General features: G+C 43.9%; 1 protein-coding gene across 2 annotated transcripts in view; it reads left to right on the top strand.

Annotated features, from left to right (window-relative positions):
• The window catches only part of LOC134344183 (inactive ubiquitin carboxyl-terminal hydrolase 53-like), a 150,150-nt gene that overhangs the window by 106,640 nt on the left and 26,849 nt on the right, over positions 1-16,661 (top strand). The window lies entirely within an intron of this gene.

The raw sequence follows: 16,661 nt of genomic DNA, 5'->3' as shown, positions 1-16,661 counted from the left end.
AAGCAGCTGATCGGGCAGTCGAGGTCAGGTGACCAAGCAGTTTGAAAAGCTCAAACAAATAAATAGAGGGGGTAGCTCAAGCGGAGCGGCCAGTGAGTGAGTGGGCCAGTGAAGGAGTGGAGCTTTGAGGTTTTGACTCGAGAGGCTTCAAAGAGAAGAGGCGGAGGACGAGCTTGCTCCCAGTTAGGCTTTACAGTGCCTCCTGAGACGGTAATGTGCCTCTCATGTGAGATGTGGCAGTCTTGGGGGAGCTCCCCTCTCCCGCAGAGTCACATCTGCCAGAACTGTATGCGGCTGGGCGATATGGAAGACCGTGTAAGGAATCTGGAGCAGCAGCTGGATGACTTTCGACTCAAGGGAGCATGAGGCAGTCATAGATGAGAGCTACAGGGAGGTAGTCACACCTCGGCTGCCGGAAGCAGGTTGTTGAGTGACAGTCAGAGGGGGGAAAGCGAAGGTGAACAGACAGGTAGTGCAGAGCACACCTGTAGTCATTCCCCTGAATAGTAAAGTGTACTGTCCTGGATACTGTTGGCGGGGATGACCGACCAGGGGTGAGCCACGGTGGTAGGGCTTCCAGCACTGAGTCTGACCCTGTGGTGGAGAAGGGTGGGACGGAGAAGAGGAGAGCCGTCGTCATTGGAGACTCTATAGGGGAGCAGACAGGAGATTTTGTGGACGTGAGAAGGACACCCGCATGGTTTATTGCCTCCTGGGTGCCAGGGTCCTGGATGTCTCTGACCGGGTGTATGACATCCTGGTACGAGAGGGAAAGCAACCAGAAGTCGTGATACATGTTGGTACCAACGACATAAGCAGGAAGAGAGATGAGGTCCTGAAGTGTGAGTTTTGGGAACTAGGCAGAAGGCTGAAGAACAGAACCTCAAGGATGGCATTCTCAGGATTGCTGCCAGTGCTACATGATAGTGATGGTAAAAATTGGAGGAGATGGCAGTTAAATGCGTGGCTGAGGAGTTGGTGCAGAGGGCAGGGTTTTAGATTTTTGGATCATTGGGATCTCTTCTGGGGAAGGTGGGGCCTGCACAGATTGCATGAGTTGCACCTGAACTCAAGGGGGAGCAATATCCTTGCAGGTAGGTTTGCTAGCATGGTTCGGAAGGGTTTAAACTAATTTGCAAGGGGGATGGGACCCAGAGCGAAAGAGCAGTGAAAGAAGTGCATGTAGTAAAGCCAGATCTAACAGATAGAGAAGGTTTGAGGAAAGAGAAGCAGAATAAAGGGTATAAAGGTAGTAAGGTAGAAGGGCTAAAGTGCGTGTACTTCAATGCAAGAAGCATTGGAACAAAGGTGATGAATTGAGAGCTTGGATACATACATGGAATTATGATCTAGTGGCCATTACAGAGACTTGGCTGGCACCAGGGCAGGAATGGATTCTCAATATTCCTGGATTTCAGTGCTTTAAAATGGATGGGGGGGGAGGGTAGGAGGGGTGGCATTACTGGTCAGGGATACTATTACAGCTACAGTGGGGGTGGGTAATGTAGCAGGATCCTCTTTTGAGTCAGTATGGATGTATGTCAGGAACAGGAAGGGAGCAGTTACTCTATTGGGAGTATTCTATAGGCCCCCCGGTAGCAGCAGGGATACCGAGGGGCAGATTGGGAGGCAGATTTTGGAAAGGTGCAAAAATAACTGGGTTGTTATCATGGGTGACTTTAACTTCCCTAATATTGATTGGCACCTGATTAGCTCCAAGGGTTTAGTCGGGGCAGAGTTTGTTAAGTGTGTCCAGGACGGATTCCTGTCACAGTATGTTGACAGGCCGACTAGGGGGAATGCCATACTAGATCTAGTATTGGGTAACAAACCGGGTCAGTTCACAGATCTCTCAGTGGGTGAGCATCTGGGGGACAGTGACCACCGCTCCCTGGCCTTTAACATTATCATGGAAAAGGATAGAATCAGAGAGGACAGGAAAATTTTCAATTAGGGAAGGGCAAATTATGAGGCTATGAGGCTAGAACTTGTGGGTGTGAATTGAGATGATGTTTTTGCAGGGAAATGTACTATTGACATGTGGTTGATGTTTAGGGATCTCTTGCAGGATGTGAGTGATAAATTTGTCCTGGTGAGGAAGATAAAGAATAGTAGGGTGAAGGAACTATGGGTGACAAGTAAGGTGGAAAATCTAGTCAGGTTGAAAAAGGCAGCATACATGAGGTTTAGGAAGCAAGGATTGGATGAGTCTATTGAGGAATATAAGGTAGAAAGAAAGGAGCATAAGGAAGGAGCTGAGGAGAGCAAGAAGGGGGCATGAGAAGCCTTGGTGAGTAGGGTAAAGGAAAACCCCAAGGCATTTTTCAATTATGTGAAGAACAAAAGGATGACAGGAGTGAAGGGAGGACCGATTAGAGATAAAGGTGGGAAGATGTGCCTGGAGGCTGTGGAAGTGAGCGAGGTCCTTAATGAATACTTCACTTCGGTATTCACCAATGAGAGGGAACTTGATGACGGTGAGGACAATATGAGTGAGGTTGATTTCTGGAGCATGTTGATATTAAAGGAGAGGAGGTGTTGGAGTTGTTTAAATATATTAGGACGAATAAGACCCCGGGGCCTGATGGAATATTCCCCAGGCTGCTCCATGAGGCGAGGGAAGAGATTGCTGAGCCTCTGGCTAGGATCTTTATGTCCTCATTGTCCACGGGAATGGTACCGGAGGATTGGAGGGAGGCGAATGTTGTCCCCTTGTTCAAAAAAGGTAGTAGGGATAGTCCGGGTAATTATAGACCAGTGAGCCTTAAGTCTGTGGTGGGAAAGCTGTTGGAAAAGATTCTTAGAGATCGGATCTCTAGGCATTTAGAGAATCATGGTCTGATCAGGGACAGTCAGCATGGCTTTGTGAAGGGCAGATGGTGTCTAACAAGCCTGGTAGAGTTCTTTGAGGAGGTGACTAGTCATATAGATGAGGATAGTGCAGTGGATGTGATCTACATGGATTTTAGTAAGGCATTTGACCGGGTTCCACACAGTAGGCTTATTCAGGAAGTCAGAAGGCATGGGATCTAGGGGAGATTGGCCAGGTGGATTCAGAATTGGCTTGCCTGCAGAAAGCAGAGGGTGGTGGTGGAGGGAGTACATTTGGATTGGAGGGTTGTGACTAGTCGTGTCCCACAAGGATCAGTTCTGGGGCCTCTACTTTTTGTGATTTTTGTTAACGACCTGGATGTGGGGGTAGAAGGGTGGGTTGGCAAGTTTGCAGATGACAGAAAGGTTGGTGGTGTTGTAGATAGTGTAGAGGATTGTCGATGATTGCAGAGAGACATTGATAGGGTGCAGAAGTGGGCTGAGAAGTGGCAGATGGAGTTCAACCTGGAGAAGTGTGAGGTGGTACACTTTGGAAGGACAAACTCCAAGGCAGAGTACAAAATAAATGGCAGAATACTTGGTAGTGTGGAGGAGCAGAGGGATCTGGGGGTACATGTCCACAGATCCCTGAAAGTTGCCTCACAAGGTAGATAGGGTAGTTAAGAAAGCTTATGGGGTGTTAGCTTTCATAAGTCGGGGGACAGAGTTTAAGAGTTGCAAGGTGATGATGCAGCTCTATAAAACTCTGGTTAGGCCACACTTGGAGTACAGGTTTCCCCCACCATCCAAAGGTAGAGCGTTCCTATGAAACGGTTCGTAAGCCAAAATGTCGTAAAGTGAAGAAGCAATTACCATTTATTTATATGGGAAAATCTTGTGAGCATTCGCAGACCCAAAAATAACCTACCAAATCATGACAAATAACACATAAAACCTAAAATAACAGTAACATACAGTAAAAGCAGGAATGATATGATAAATACACAGCCTAAATAAAGTAGAAATACTTCTCTACAAGGATTGCCTGCACAGATCTCCATAGTGAATATCTCATGCAAGCGCTGTTGGCATTAACGCCCTCTCCAGTAACCTTTAAGCTATGAGGCTGCCAAATCTACCAAATAACACGTAAAAATACACAGCCTATATAAAGTAGAAATAATGTATGTACAGTGTAGTATCACTTACTGGAATCGGGAAGACAACTTGCCAAGCAAACTGATGATGATGCGTTAGGCCGAGTCGTCGCAGGTTGGGTGGTGCAGTGGCCCCCACCCTCCGGGCCGCCAACCCGATCCATTGCCGCGAAGAACGCAGCAGTAGCCGGGAGGCACACAGCACTTCTTTAAGAAAAAAGCAGAAATAAACATGCTAATTAATTAGGTGCCACCGACACGTAATTGTCGGCCCAGATCAGAGGCGATGCAATCAGAAATTGGCACTGATCTGGGCCGACAATTACGTGTTGGCGGCACCTAATTAATTAGCTTGTTGATTTCGGCTTTTTTCTTAAAGATGTGCTGTGTGCCTCCCGGCTACTGCTGCATTCTCCGCGAATCGGTAGAGTATCTGTCCGGGGCCCGGGTGTTGGGGTGGGAGGACACAGGGGTGTCATCTCATCGTCGATCAGGGCAGGCAGCTCATCTTCCCCTATGACTGCCTGCCTCGATGTTGAAGATCGAGGTTCGTCGACTGCTGTGGCTGATGTGGAAGGCTTGCTTGACTGCTGATCCTCACGCATTTTTCTATCATACAGTTGTTTGTAAGGACACAAACCATCCTGCAAATATCCCCTAAACCTACGTACCCTTTCAAAATTAAAGTCATACTTTATCATTGCAGCGAAAATCTCACGCAGTTGCTTCACATTCAGTTCGCTACTGCATTTGGTTTCGATTGTTATCCTTTCCTCTTCCAATTGCATCAGCTCTTCATCTATCAGTTCTTGGTCATGGGATGCCAAAACCTCTTCAACATCATCTTCGTCAGCTTCCACAAGCCAAACTCACTTTGTCCTTGTTTCGTTCACCACGGTCGAATCACTTAATTGTGTCTAGTTTTACGCTAAGTGTAACACCCTTATGAGCTCTTTCGGGCTTTTCCGACACCTTAGAACTCATCTTGCAAACGGCTGCTTACAGGCTTGTGTTTAAGCAATGCCGTTCCGAATCCGGGGGAGAGTGGCTGCTCGGGACGCGTGCTGCCTTTCTTCGTAACAGTGAAAACACCTTCTGAAAGCGAAAAAAGGGTACTAACTTAGGTCTTTCGTAACAGTGAGGTTTCGTAAAGCAAACGTTCGAAAAGTGTGGGATGCCTGTACTGTGTCCAGTTCTGGTCGCCCCACTATAGGAAGGACGTGGAAGTGTTGGAAAGGGTACAGAGGAGATTTACCAGGATGCTGCCTGGTTCAGAGAGTGGGGATTATGATCAGAGATTAAGGGAGCTAGGGCTTTACTCTTTGGAGAGAAGGAGGATGAGAAGAGACATGATAGAGATATACAAGATATTAAGAGGAATAGATAGAGTGGATAGCCAGCGCTTCTTCCCCAGGGCACCACTGCTCAATACAAGAGGTCATGGCTTTAAGGTGGGGGGGGGGCTGGGGAGTCCACGGGGGATATTAGAGGAAGGTTTTTTACTCAGAGTGGTTGGTGTGTGGAATGCACTGCTTGAGCCAGTGGTGGAGGCAGATACACTAGTGAAATTTAAGAGACTACTAGACAGGTATACGGAGGAATTTAAGGTGGGGGGTTATATGGGATGCAGGGTTTGAGGGTTGGCACAACATTGTGGGCTGACGGGCCTGTACTGTGCTGTACTATACTGTAAGCTTTGAGCTGGAATCAATAGAGTCTTCATTTCTTACAGTTTCCACAGTTTATGAATGTAGTTCAAAAAAAGTTGAGCTGCTAGTTATCTTCTGAGAGAGACTGTTGAAAATTAAGACTGTTGAGAGCTCAAGCAGGATTATAAAATGAAAGATTCTGTGATCCACTCTGGTCAGTTGAAATTGGTAGATTTTTAAAAGTTCTCTGTATTATGATGCTGTTGCATCTTTTTGTGCCGTATGCTGGTCAGAACTATGCACAGTCCATTAGCTACTGATCTAGGTTGTGCTCCTTTTCAGTCAGCAGCTTAAAAGAGAACTGGCAGTGAACAGCACCATCAGGATAGGTCGGCATGTTCCACAACTGCACGTCCAAGGACTAGTTGTTGTTGATTTTGGCACCTGTTTGCGTGATGGTTGAGTAATGAGATGTCCAGATCAATTAATCCTGGGAGGTCACATGATTATAACACAACTGCACTCAAATTGGTGTGAGCCATGTGGAACACAAGGCATCCCAAAGTCTTATATAATTGTAGCAATAAGTTCACTTAACCTTACACGTCTTAAACAATTATGCTAAATGATCCATTTTGCATTATTGTGGGCAATCGGAGATCCATTTGTTGATAATTGTGCCTTTCCTCGTTACATTGCACCTCATCCACCAAGATACTTAAAATCATTTTTTCATTGAAATCTTTTTTCAATTTTTCTATTACCTGCAATCTTTTACTTTTGTCTGAATGATAAAATTAATGTGCCATATTTCAGATTCAGTTTTATTTATTCATCACATGTATATCAAAATATACAGTAAAATGCAGCATTTGTATTGGCAATCAACAAAACATAAAGACGTGTTGGGGGCAATCTGCAAGTATTGCCATAATATTCTTGCGCCAACATAGCATACCTGAAATGTTCAACAAAACAATTCAACAAGACCATAGGATATAGAAGCAGAATTAGTCTGCTCTGCCATTTCATCATGGCTGATCCGATTTTCCTCTCAGCCCCAATCTCTTGCTTCCTCCCCATATCCCTTTATGCTCTGATCAATCAAGAATCTATCAACCTCTGCTTTAAATATACATTAAGACTTGATCTCTACAGTTGCCACTGTTTGACTAAAGAAATTCCTCCTCATCTCCGTTGTAAAAGGACACCCCTCTATTCTGAGGTCTTAGACTTTCCTACCTTGTCCTCACCTATCACCCTAGCAGCCTCCGGATCCAGCACATTATCCTCGCAACTTACGCCACCTTCAATAGGACCCCACCACTAAGCTCATCTTTCCCTCTGCACCTCTCTCCGCTTTCCGCAGGGATCATTCCGTCCGCAACTCCCTGGTCCACACGTCTGTCCCCACGGATCTTCCACTGGGCACTTATCCCTGTAAGCATAAGTGCTACACCTGTCCCTACACCTCCTCTCTTACCACCATTCAGGGCCCGAAACAGTCCTTCCAGGTGAGGCAACACTTCACTTGTGAGTCTCTTGGGGTCATCTGTTGCATCCAGTGCTCCTGGTGCGGCCTCCTCTACATCGGTGAGACCGGACGCAGATTGGGGGACCGCTTCATCAAGCACCTCCTCTCTGTCCGCCACAACAGACAGGATCTCCCAGTTGCCACCCACTTTAACTCTGTTTCACATTCCCATTCGGATATGTCCATACATGGCCTCCTCTACTGCCATGATGAGGCCAAACTCAGGTTGGAGGAGCAACACCTCATATACCACCTGGGTAGTCTCCAGCCCCTTGGCATGAACATTGAATTCTCCAACTTCTGTAATTCCCTCCCCCTCCCTTCCCCCATCCCAGTTTCACTCTGCCCCCTCCTCCCCCTGCCCATCACCTCCCTCATGGTTCCACCTCCTTCTACTACCCATTGTGCTTTCCCCTATTCCTCACCTTTCCTGCCTATCCCCTCCCTGCTTCCCCTCCCCCACCCCTTGATCTTTCCCCTTACTGGTTTTTCTCCTGGCACCTACCAGCCGCCTTCTTCCCACCCTCCCCTCACCTTCTTTATAGGGCCCCTGCCCCCTCCCTCTTCAGTCCTGAAGAAGGGTTCCGGCCCGAAACATTGACTGATCATTTCCACGGATGCTGCCTGACCTGCTGAGTTCCTCCTGCGTGTTGTGTGTTACTTCCTCCTCATCTCCGTTGTAAAAGGACACCGCTTCTGAGGTCTTAGACTCTCCCACCATAGGAAGCATCCTCTGCACATCCACTCTATCAAGGCATTTCACCATTTGATAGGTTTCAATTAGGTCACCCCTCATTCTTCTGTATTCTAGTAAATATAGGCCCAGAGCCATCAAACACTCTTCATATAGATATGACAAGCCATTCAATCCTGGAATCATTTTCATGAACCTCCTTTAAATCCACTCCAGTTTTAGTACATCCTTTCTAAGATAAGGGGCCCAAAACTGTTCACAATGCTCCAAGGGAAGCCTCACCGGTGCTTTATAAAGTCTCACATTATATCCTTGCTTTTATATTCTAGTCCTCTTCAAGTGAATGCTTGTATCGCATTTGCCTTCCTTGCCAAAGAAACAACCTGCAAATTAAACTTTAGGAAATCCTGCACAAAGACTTCCAAGTCCCGTTGCTCCTCAAATTTTTTGTGTTTCCTCTCCATTTAGAAAATAGTCAACCCTTTCATTTCTTCTTCTACCAAAGTGCATGACCATACACTTTTCGGCACTGTATTCCATCTGCCACTGCTTTGCCCATTCGTCTAATCTGTCTCAGTCCTTCTGTAGCCTCTCTACTTCCTCAAGTCTACCTGCTCCTCCACCACCTTATCTTCATATTGTCTGCAATTTTTGCCAACAATTTCATCATCCAGATCATTGACATGTAACGTAAAAAGTATCAGTCCCAACACAGGCCCTTGTGGAACACCACTAGTCACTGGCAGCCAAGCAAAAGAGGCACCCTTTACTCCCACTCTTTGCCTCCTGCCAATTAGTCACTGCTTTATCCATACTAGAATCTGTTCTGTAACACCATAGGCTCATAACTTGTTAAGCAGCCTCAAGTTTGGGACCTTGTGAAAGGCCTTCTGAAAATCCAAGTACACATCACCACCGATTCTCCTTTGACTATCCTGCTTGTTATTTCTTCAAAGAATTCCAACAGATTTGTCAGGCAAGAGTTTTCCTTGAGGAAGCCATGCTGACTATGGCCTATTTTATCATGTGCCTCTATGTATCTTGAGACCTCATCCTTAAAATTGACTCCAACATCTTCACAACCACTGAGGTCAAACTAACTGGCTTATAGATTCCTTTCATCTGTCTCTCTCCCTTCTTGAAGAGTGGAGTGATATTTGCAGTTTTCCAGTCTTCCAGAACTGTTCCAGAAACTAATGATTCTTGAAAGATCATTACAAATGCTTCCACAATCCCTTCAGCCATCTCTTTCAGAATCCTTTTGTGTACACCATCCTGTCCAGGTGACTTATCTACCTTCAGACCTTTCAGTTTCCCAAGAACCTTCTCTCTGATAATGGTAACTTCACAAACTTCCTAATCCCTGACACCTGGAACTTCCACCATACTGCTAGTCTCTTCCATAGTAAAGATTGATGCAAAATATTTATTCAGTTCATCCGCCATTTCCTTGTCCCTTTTACTACATCTCCAGCATAGTGTTTCAGCGGTCCGATATCCACTCTCACATCTGTTTTACACTTCATGCATCTGAAGAAACCCTTTAATATTATTGGCTAGCTTACTTCCTTACTCCATCTTTACCTTAATGCTTTTTTAGTTGCCTTCTGTTGGTTTTTAAAAGTTTTCTGATACTCTTCCTTCCCACTAATTTTTGCTGTATTATATACCCTCTCTTTGACTTTTATTTTGGAGTTGACTTCTCGTGTTAGCCATGGTTGTGTCAGCTTCCCTTTAGAATATTTCTTCCTTTTGGGGATGTATGTTAAGTATGCCAGTAGAAAAAGAATCTCAGGGTTGTATGTGGTGACGTGTAGGTACTCTGATAATAAATTTTATTTTGAGTTTTTTAACTTCGATATAGCCTGTGCCTTCTAAATTGCTTCCAGAAATATCAGCCATAGTTTCTCTGCCATCATCCCTGCCAGTGTTCTTTTCAAATCAATTCTAGTCAACTTTTCTCTCATGCCTCTGTAATTCCCCTTATTTCACTATAATATTGTTAGATTTAACTTTAGATGCTTCTTTAAACTTTTAAAGGTTCTTTTATCTTAAGCTATCTAATCAATTCTGGTTTATTGCACACACCCAATCTATAATAGCTGATTGTCCACAGCGCTTGCCAGCCTGACATCCATAGGTGCCCTTCATCACATGTCCACATTGATGGGCTTCAGTCCTTAACTCCAGCCCATCCTCTAATCCCTCCCCATACCTGTCTCTAAAGCCTAATCTGACCCTTTTCTCCCCTCTCTGTTTCCAGAGTCATCCCTGCAAACTTAAAAAGTAAAGCTATGTCTGTGCCACAACCTCAGTGGAGACCCAGCTCAATGCTGCCTTGGGCAGAAACCAGAACCCTCAGCTTGCCTGGTACTGCAAACTGGGACCCTCTGGAGTCTCGATCTGATCTGTGCCTCAAAGTGGGTCCCGGTACACATGAGGGTTATTTTCCATTTACTGAAGTAGATGTATATGATGATAACTGTCATTGATTAGCCTGGTCCTTTCCCAATTGTGGAGAACTTTAAAATTTAAAATTGGTGTCGTCCACACAGACCTGTTAATGAAGAGTTGGATTATTTTTCCTTCTCAAGTTCGAGTAAGATAAGTTTGCATGAGTGTGTGGTGATGAGTGGATAGGGCTATCAACTGTCTTCTGGTAGAGTACAGCTTTACTAGGAAGAGAAGCATCAAAGGTAGATTTGCAGGGAGGTTTGTTAGTGCTATTGGGGAGACTTTAAACTAGATTTGCAGGGGGATGGGAACCAGAGTGCCAGAGCTGACAGTGTGGCTGGGGTGAAAATAAATGATGTTAAAAGTTCAAGCAAATCCGCTAATAGAAAGGTTGTGAGTGGTGGTAAAAATCTTCTGAGGTGTATATATTTCAATGCTAAGAGTATTGCGGGGAGCGCGGATGAGTTGAGGGCGTGGATTGACACATGGGATTATGACGTTATAGCAATTAGTGAAATTTGGCTACAAGAGGGGCAGGACTGGCAGCTTAGGGTTCCGATGTTTCAGATGTGATCGAGGCAGAGGAATGAAAGGTGGGGGAGTAGCATTGCTTGTAAGGGAAAATATTAGAGCAGTGCTCAGGCAGGACAGGTTAGAGGGCTTGTCTACTGAGTCCTTATGGGTGGAGCTGAGAAACACGAAAGGTATGGCCACATTAGTGGGATTGTATTACAGACCACCCAATAGTCAACGAGACTTGGAAGAGCAAATCTGCAGAGAGATAGCAGGCAACTGCAGGAAACATAAAGTTGTGGTGGTAGGGGATTTTAATGTTCCATATATTGATTGGGACTCCCATTCTGTTAGGGGTCTAGATGGTTTAGAGTTTGTAAAATGTGTTCAGGAAAGTTTTCTAAATCAATATATAGAGGGACCAACTAGAGGGGATGCAATATTGGATCTCCTGTTAGGAAACGAGTTAGGACAAGTGACAGAAGTCTGTGTAGGGGAGCACTTTGGTTCCAGTGATCATAACACCATTAGTTTCAATTTGATCATGGACAAGGATAGATCTGGTCCTAGGGTTGAGGTTCTGAACTGGAAGAAGGCCAAATTTGAAGAAATGAGAAAGGATCTAAAAAGCATGGATTGGAACAGGTTGTTGTCTGGCAAAGATGTGATTGGTAGGTGGGAAGCCTTCAAAGGAGAAATTTTGAGAGTGCAGAGTTTGTATGTTCCTGTCAAAATTAAAGGCAAAGTAAATAGGAATAAGGAACCTTGGTTCTCAAGGGATATTGCAACTCTGATAAAGAAGAAGAGGGAGTTGTATGAAATGTATAGGAAGCAGGGAGTAAATCAGGTGCTTGAGGAGTATAAGAAGTGCAAGAAAATACTTAAGGGAGTAATCAGGAGGGCTAAAAGAAGACATGAGGTTGCCTTGGCAGTCAAAGTGAAGGATAATCCAAAGAGCTTTTACAGGTATATTAAGAGCAAAAGGATTGTAAGGGATAAAATTGGTCCTCTTGAAGATCAGAGAGGTCAGCTATGTGCGGAACCAAAGGAAATGGGGGAGATCTTAAATAGGTTTTTTGCGTCTGTATTTACTAAGGAAACTGGCATGAAGTCTATGGAATTAAGGGAATCAAGTAGTGAGATCATGGAAACTGTACAGATTGAAAAGGAGGAGGTGCTTGCTGTCTTGAGGAAAATTAAAGTGGATAAATCCCCAGGACCTGACAGGGTGTTCCATCGGACCTTTAAGGAGACTATTGTTGAAATTGCGGGGTCCCTGGCAGAAATATTTAAAATGTCGCTGTCTACGGGTGAGGTGCCGGAGGATTGGAGAGTGGCTCATGTTGTTCCGTTGTTTAAAAAAGGATCGAAAAGTAATCCGGGAAATTATAGGCCGGTAAGTTTAACGTCGGTAGTAGGTAAGTTATTGGAGGGAGTTCTAAGAGACAGAATCTACAAGCATTTGGAAAGACAGGGACTTATTAGGGAGCGTCAACATGGCTTTGTGCGTGGTAGGCCATGTTTGACCAATCTATTGGGGTTTTTTGAGGAGGTTACCAGGAAAGTGGATGAAGGGAAGGCAGTGGATATTGTCTGCATGGATTTCAGTAAGGCCTTTGACAGGGTCCCGCGTAGGAGGTTAGTTAGGAAAATTCAGTTGCTAGGTATACATGGAGAGGTGGTAAATTGGATTAGATATTGGCTCAATGGAAGAAGCCAAAGAGTGGTAGTAGAGAATTGCTTCTCTGAGTGGAGGCCTGTGACTAGTGGTGTGCCTCAGGGATCTGTGCTGGGTCCAGTGTTATTTGTCATCTATATCAATGATCTGGATGATAATGTGGTAAATTGGATCAGCAAATTTGCTGATGATACAAAGATTGGTAGACAGTGAGGAAGGTTTTCAGAGCCTGCAGAGGGACTTGGACCAGCTGGAAAAATGGGCTGACAAATGGCAGATGGAGTTTAATACAGACAAGTGTAAGGTATTGCACGTTGGAAGGACAAACCAACGTAGAACATACAGGGTTAATGGTAAGGCACTGAGGAGTGCAGTGGAACAGAGGGATCTGGGAATACAGATACAAAATTCCCTAAAAGTGGTGTCACAGGTAGATAGGGTCGTAAAGAGAGCTTTTGGTACATTGGCCTTTATTAATCAAAGTATTGAGTATAAGAGCTGGAATGTTATGATGAGGTTGTATAAGGCATTGGTGAGGCCGAATCTGGAGTATTGTGTTCAGTTTTGGTCACCAAATTACAGGAAGGATATAAATAAGGTTGAAAGAGTGCAGAGAAGGTTTACAAGGATGTTGCTCGGACCTGAGAAACTCAGTTACAGAGAAAGGTTGAATAGGTTAGGACTTTATTCCCTGGAGCGTAGAAGAATGAGGGGAAATTTGATAGAGGTATATAAAATTATGATGGGTATAGATAGAGTGAATGCAAGCAGGCTTTTTCCACTGAGGCAAGGGGAGAAAAAAACTAGAGGACATGGGTTAAGGGTGAGGGGGGGGGAAAAGTTTAAAGGGAACATTGGGGGGGCTTCTTCACACAGAGAGTGGTGGGAGTATGGAATGAGCTGCCAGATGAGGTGGGAAATGTGGGTTCTTTTTTAACATTTAAGAATAAATTGGACAGATACATGGATGGGAGGTGTATGGAGGGGTATGGTCCATGTGCAGGTCAGTGGGACTAGGCAGAAAATAGTTCGGCAGAGCCAAGAAGGGCCAAAAGGCCTGTTTCTGTGCTGTAGTTTCTATGGTTTTCTATGGAGAAGGTGATTGCACCAAAAGTATAGGAGATAGGATTTTAAAGATGTATTTGATAGTGATACAGAGGTATTTCTTTTGAATACTAATACTGAAGGAGGTGAAATTGGAAATGACTGGCAAATAGAGGCAGGCAGGAAATATGAAAGCAGGTAAATCTAAGTAAAAGTAATGGTTTAAGGTCATCTAGTGACACTGGAGAAGCAGCTTACAGGTACCAAATCCTAAATGAGCTATTGCACAGAAACATGGAACAAATGGAGTGGGCCAGCACAGACTAGGTTGGCTGCATGGCCTGTTTCTGTGCTGTACTTTTCTATGACTCTATTACTCTAAATGCTTAATTAGTACATAATTGTTTAAAATGAATTCCCACGAAGTTGTCTTTTAAAACAACATTATTAATGAGTTGGGACCCATCAAAAGTATTGGTTAGATTAACTGGTTGTTGGGATATGGCAAAGTTAACAGGAACTGAGTTACTTATCCTAGCGCACACAAAGTTGATTAATATGTTGTTGAATTCTGTGTACGCTGTATTAGTCAATTAATCACACCAAGGCATGACATCTGCCTATTTTAGGGGTTATCCAAACAGCAGACTATGCTTCCACGTAAAAACTGTTTACTGCTTTTAGCCATGATTGGTTATCTACTGTATGTCAGCATAAGAGAAAAATAACATGTCTATTTATAAGTGTGGAATTCTTTGTGAAGTCATCTTAGCCTTGGGCAAGAAGGGCATGCCAAAGTGACATGATTTTTTTTCTCTAATCAGTGTTTGTTGACTTTGCTGCCTCCATCTGTTGAATATGTACAGTATTAATGCTTCATAATAAATTTATTACAGGGAACAATTGCTTTGAACTTTGCCATAATTTAGTTGATTTGTTGATTTCCCTGAATATCTTCCAAAGATGAGAAACATTCAAGCTTTAGTGAAGGTTTTTTTTTTACTGATGTTTGTTTTGTCTAACTGTACTGAATTAGTTAAATTTCCCCCGGGAACAATAAAGTATGACTAGATTATCAAAGCGCGGATTTGCTTGGAATTTAATATTGGTGTATTTCCTTTAGTTAAAAGTGATATATAATTTTCACCTTCAAAAGGTTACTGTCCAAGGTGCTATGTTTGCATTATATTTTACCTGATTTGTGGATTTTAGTTCCAAAATCTCCAGAACAAATCATGTTACTTCCAAAGAGTCTAGCTGTATACTCACTTTGCATTTCTTCATCGACTTGATTCATATCTGTTACATCAGTAGAATCTGTATACATAGTTCTGTCCTGGGTAACAAATGGGTTCCGTTTTCACTAAGTTGATTTTATCCCTAAACTAGAAAATACACAAACATCAGTCAATTTGCAATCATACCTCTATGGTGCTATAGTGAATGGCATCAAAAACACAGAAGACTGATCAGAAGGGAGCCTTTCTCTCTCTCCACTCCTACTGTTCATAGAAACAAATGTATGTGCATACATTATACCTTTTGAATTTTATATTATGGGAGCTCATTTGTTTGTGCAGGCATCCAGGTGTTTGTGACCTGGAAATGGGGTTTAGCTCATCAATAACCTGGAAATATTCAGAAATGTATTTGTAACACCAAATATTTGTTCTTGAGTAAAAAATTTAAATAGCCGTGCTTTGGGTGTACAGTTGAGTTCTGAGATTTGTAGTTGTGTGGTTTTACTGAATAAAGGAGTATTTTGAGTTCTGACTTTTATCTAATCAGTAGTTTTAGGTGAGTGAATACACAGTATTACTGAGCATCTTTAACTATTGCCTGCAGGAGCATATGTATTTGCTTTGTATAGATTCGAGAAGGGCTAATTAAATCCTTACTGGTCCATGTATGCTGCACAGACAAAAATAGTAATAGGTGTAAAACCTAATGGACAATAGGATTAAAAGTCACTTGGGCCAGTCATTAGAGTTGCTGTCTCATAGCTCTAGTAACTAAGGGTCAATCCTAACCTCCAGTGCTCTCTGTAAATTTTGCATGTTCTCCCTGTGACTCCAGCAGATGGTCTGGTGTTTCCTTGCGTCTGGGGAGGGGGGTAATGTTTATAGGTTGATTGGCTATAGTAAATTGCCCTGATAACGTAAGTGAATGGTAGAATATGAGGGAAGTTGTTAAGAATGTGAGGAGAATAAAATGTGATTAATCTATGTGGTTGCTTAATGGCTGGCCCAAGGACCTGTTTCTATGCCTTATACAGCAAGTCTGTATTTTCATTGCTCCTCAATGTGGGAATGTAATCGGATGTTTTCAATAATCACTAACTGTTTAAAAATTGATGGGTATTTTTCATTTTTTTAAAAAAGGAATAACCTTTTGGAGTAACGATCTTAACTATTTTTTGGTTTCTTTTTGTTTTACTAGTTACCATAAGCTTTTAACTAACTGTGGCGACCCACTTTCTAGCACACACAAACCGGCCCACACCGACAGATAGGCCAGCCTGAAAAAGGGCGCCAGGCCATCTTCACCGGCAGGGGGAAAGTCCCGCACGCGGAAAGGGTCTGGGAATATGCATTCCCCACAGCAGTCCCGCCCAGGGAGGGCGGGAATGGGAAGGCTTTAAAGCAGGCCACGAAGTTTGAATAAATCTTTTTTTATCGCAACTCCAACTCACCGACTCCGTGTGGTTATTCTAGCGATGTGTGTAGCACACTGCTACATTTGCTGACCCCGATGGCCCAAACAATATTTGGGCCAGAGATGACCGACGCCGCATCTGTTCACGCAGTTTCGTTACAACTGCCAAGCTTTTGCAGGGGTCCCTAACCTTTTTTGCACTGCGGACCGGCCGACCGCGGGGGGTGGGGGGGTGTGTTCAAGTAGGGTTGCCAACTTTCTCACTCCTGAATAAGAGACAAAAGTAGCAGTCAAATACGGGACACTTATGTTTACCCGGAGAAAGATTACCATGACCATGAAGCCTTGTGCAGGCACCTGTGTGGGCATGTGTGACGTGCACATGCATGTATGTGCTGATTTTTTTCTACAAATCAGTTTTGGCTTAATCTTCCCGACTGTTCAGTGAAACTGCACTGCACATACATTATTT

Source organism: Mobula hypostoma, chromosome 3, assembly GCF_963921235.1.
Source record: "Mobula hypostoma chromosome 3, sMobHyp1.1, whole genome shotgun sequence".
NCBI classification, from domain to species: Eukaryota; Metazoa; Chordata; class Chondrichthyes; order Myliobatiformes; family Myliobatidae; genus Mobula; species Mobula hypostoma.
This window is presented reverse-complemented; position numbering and strand designations above follow the sequence as displayed.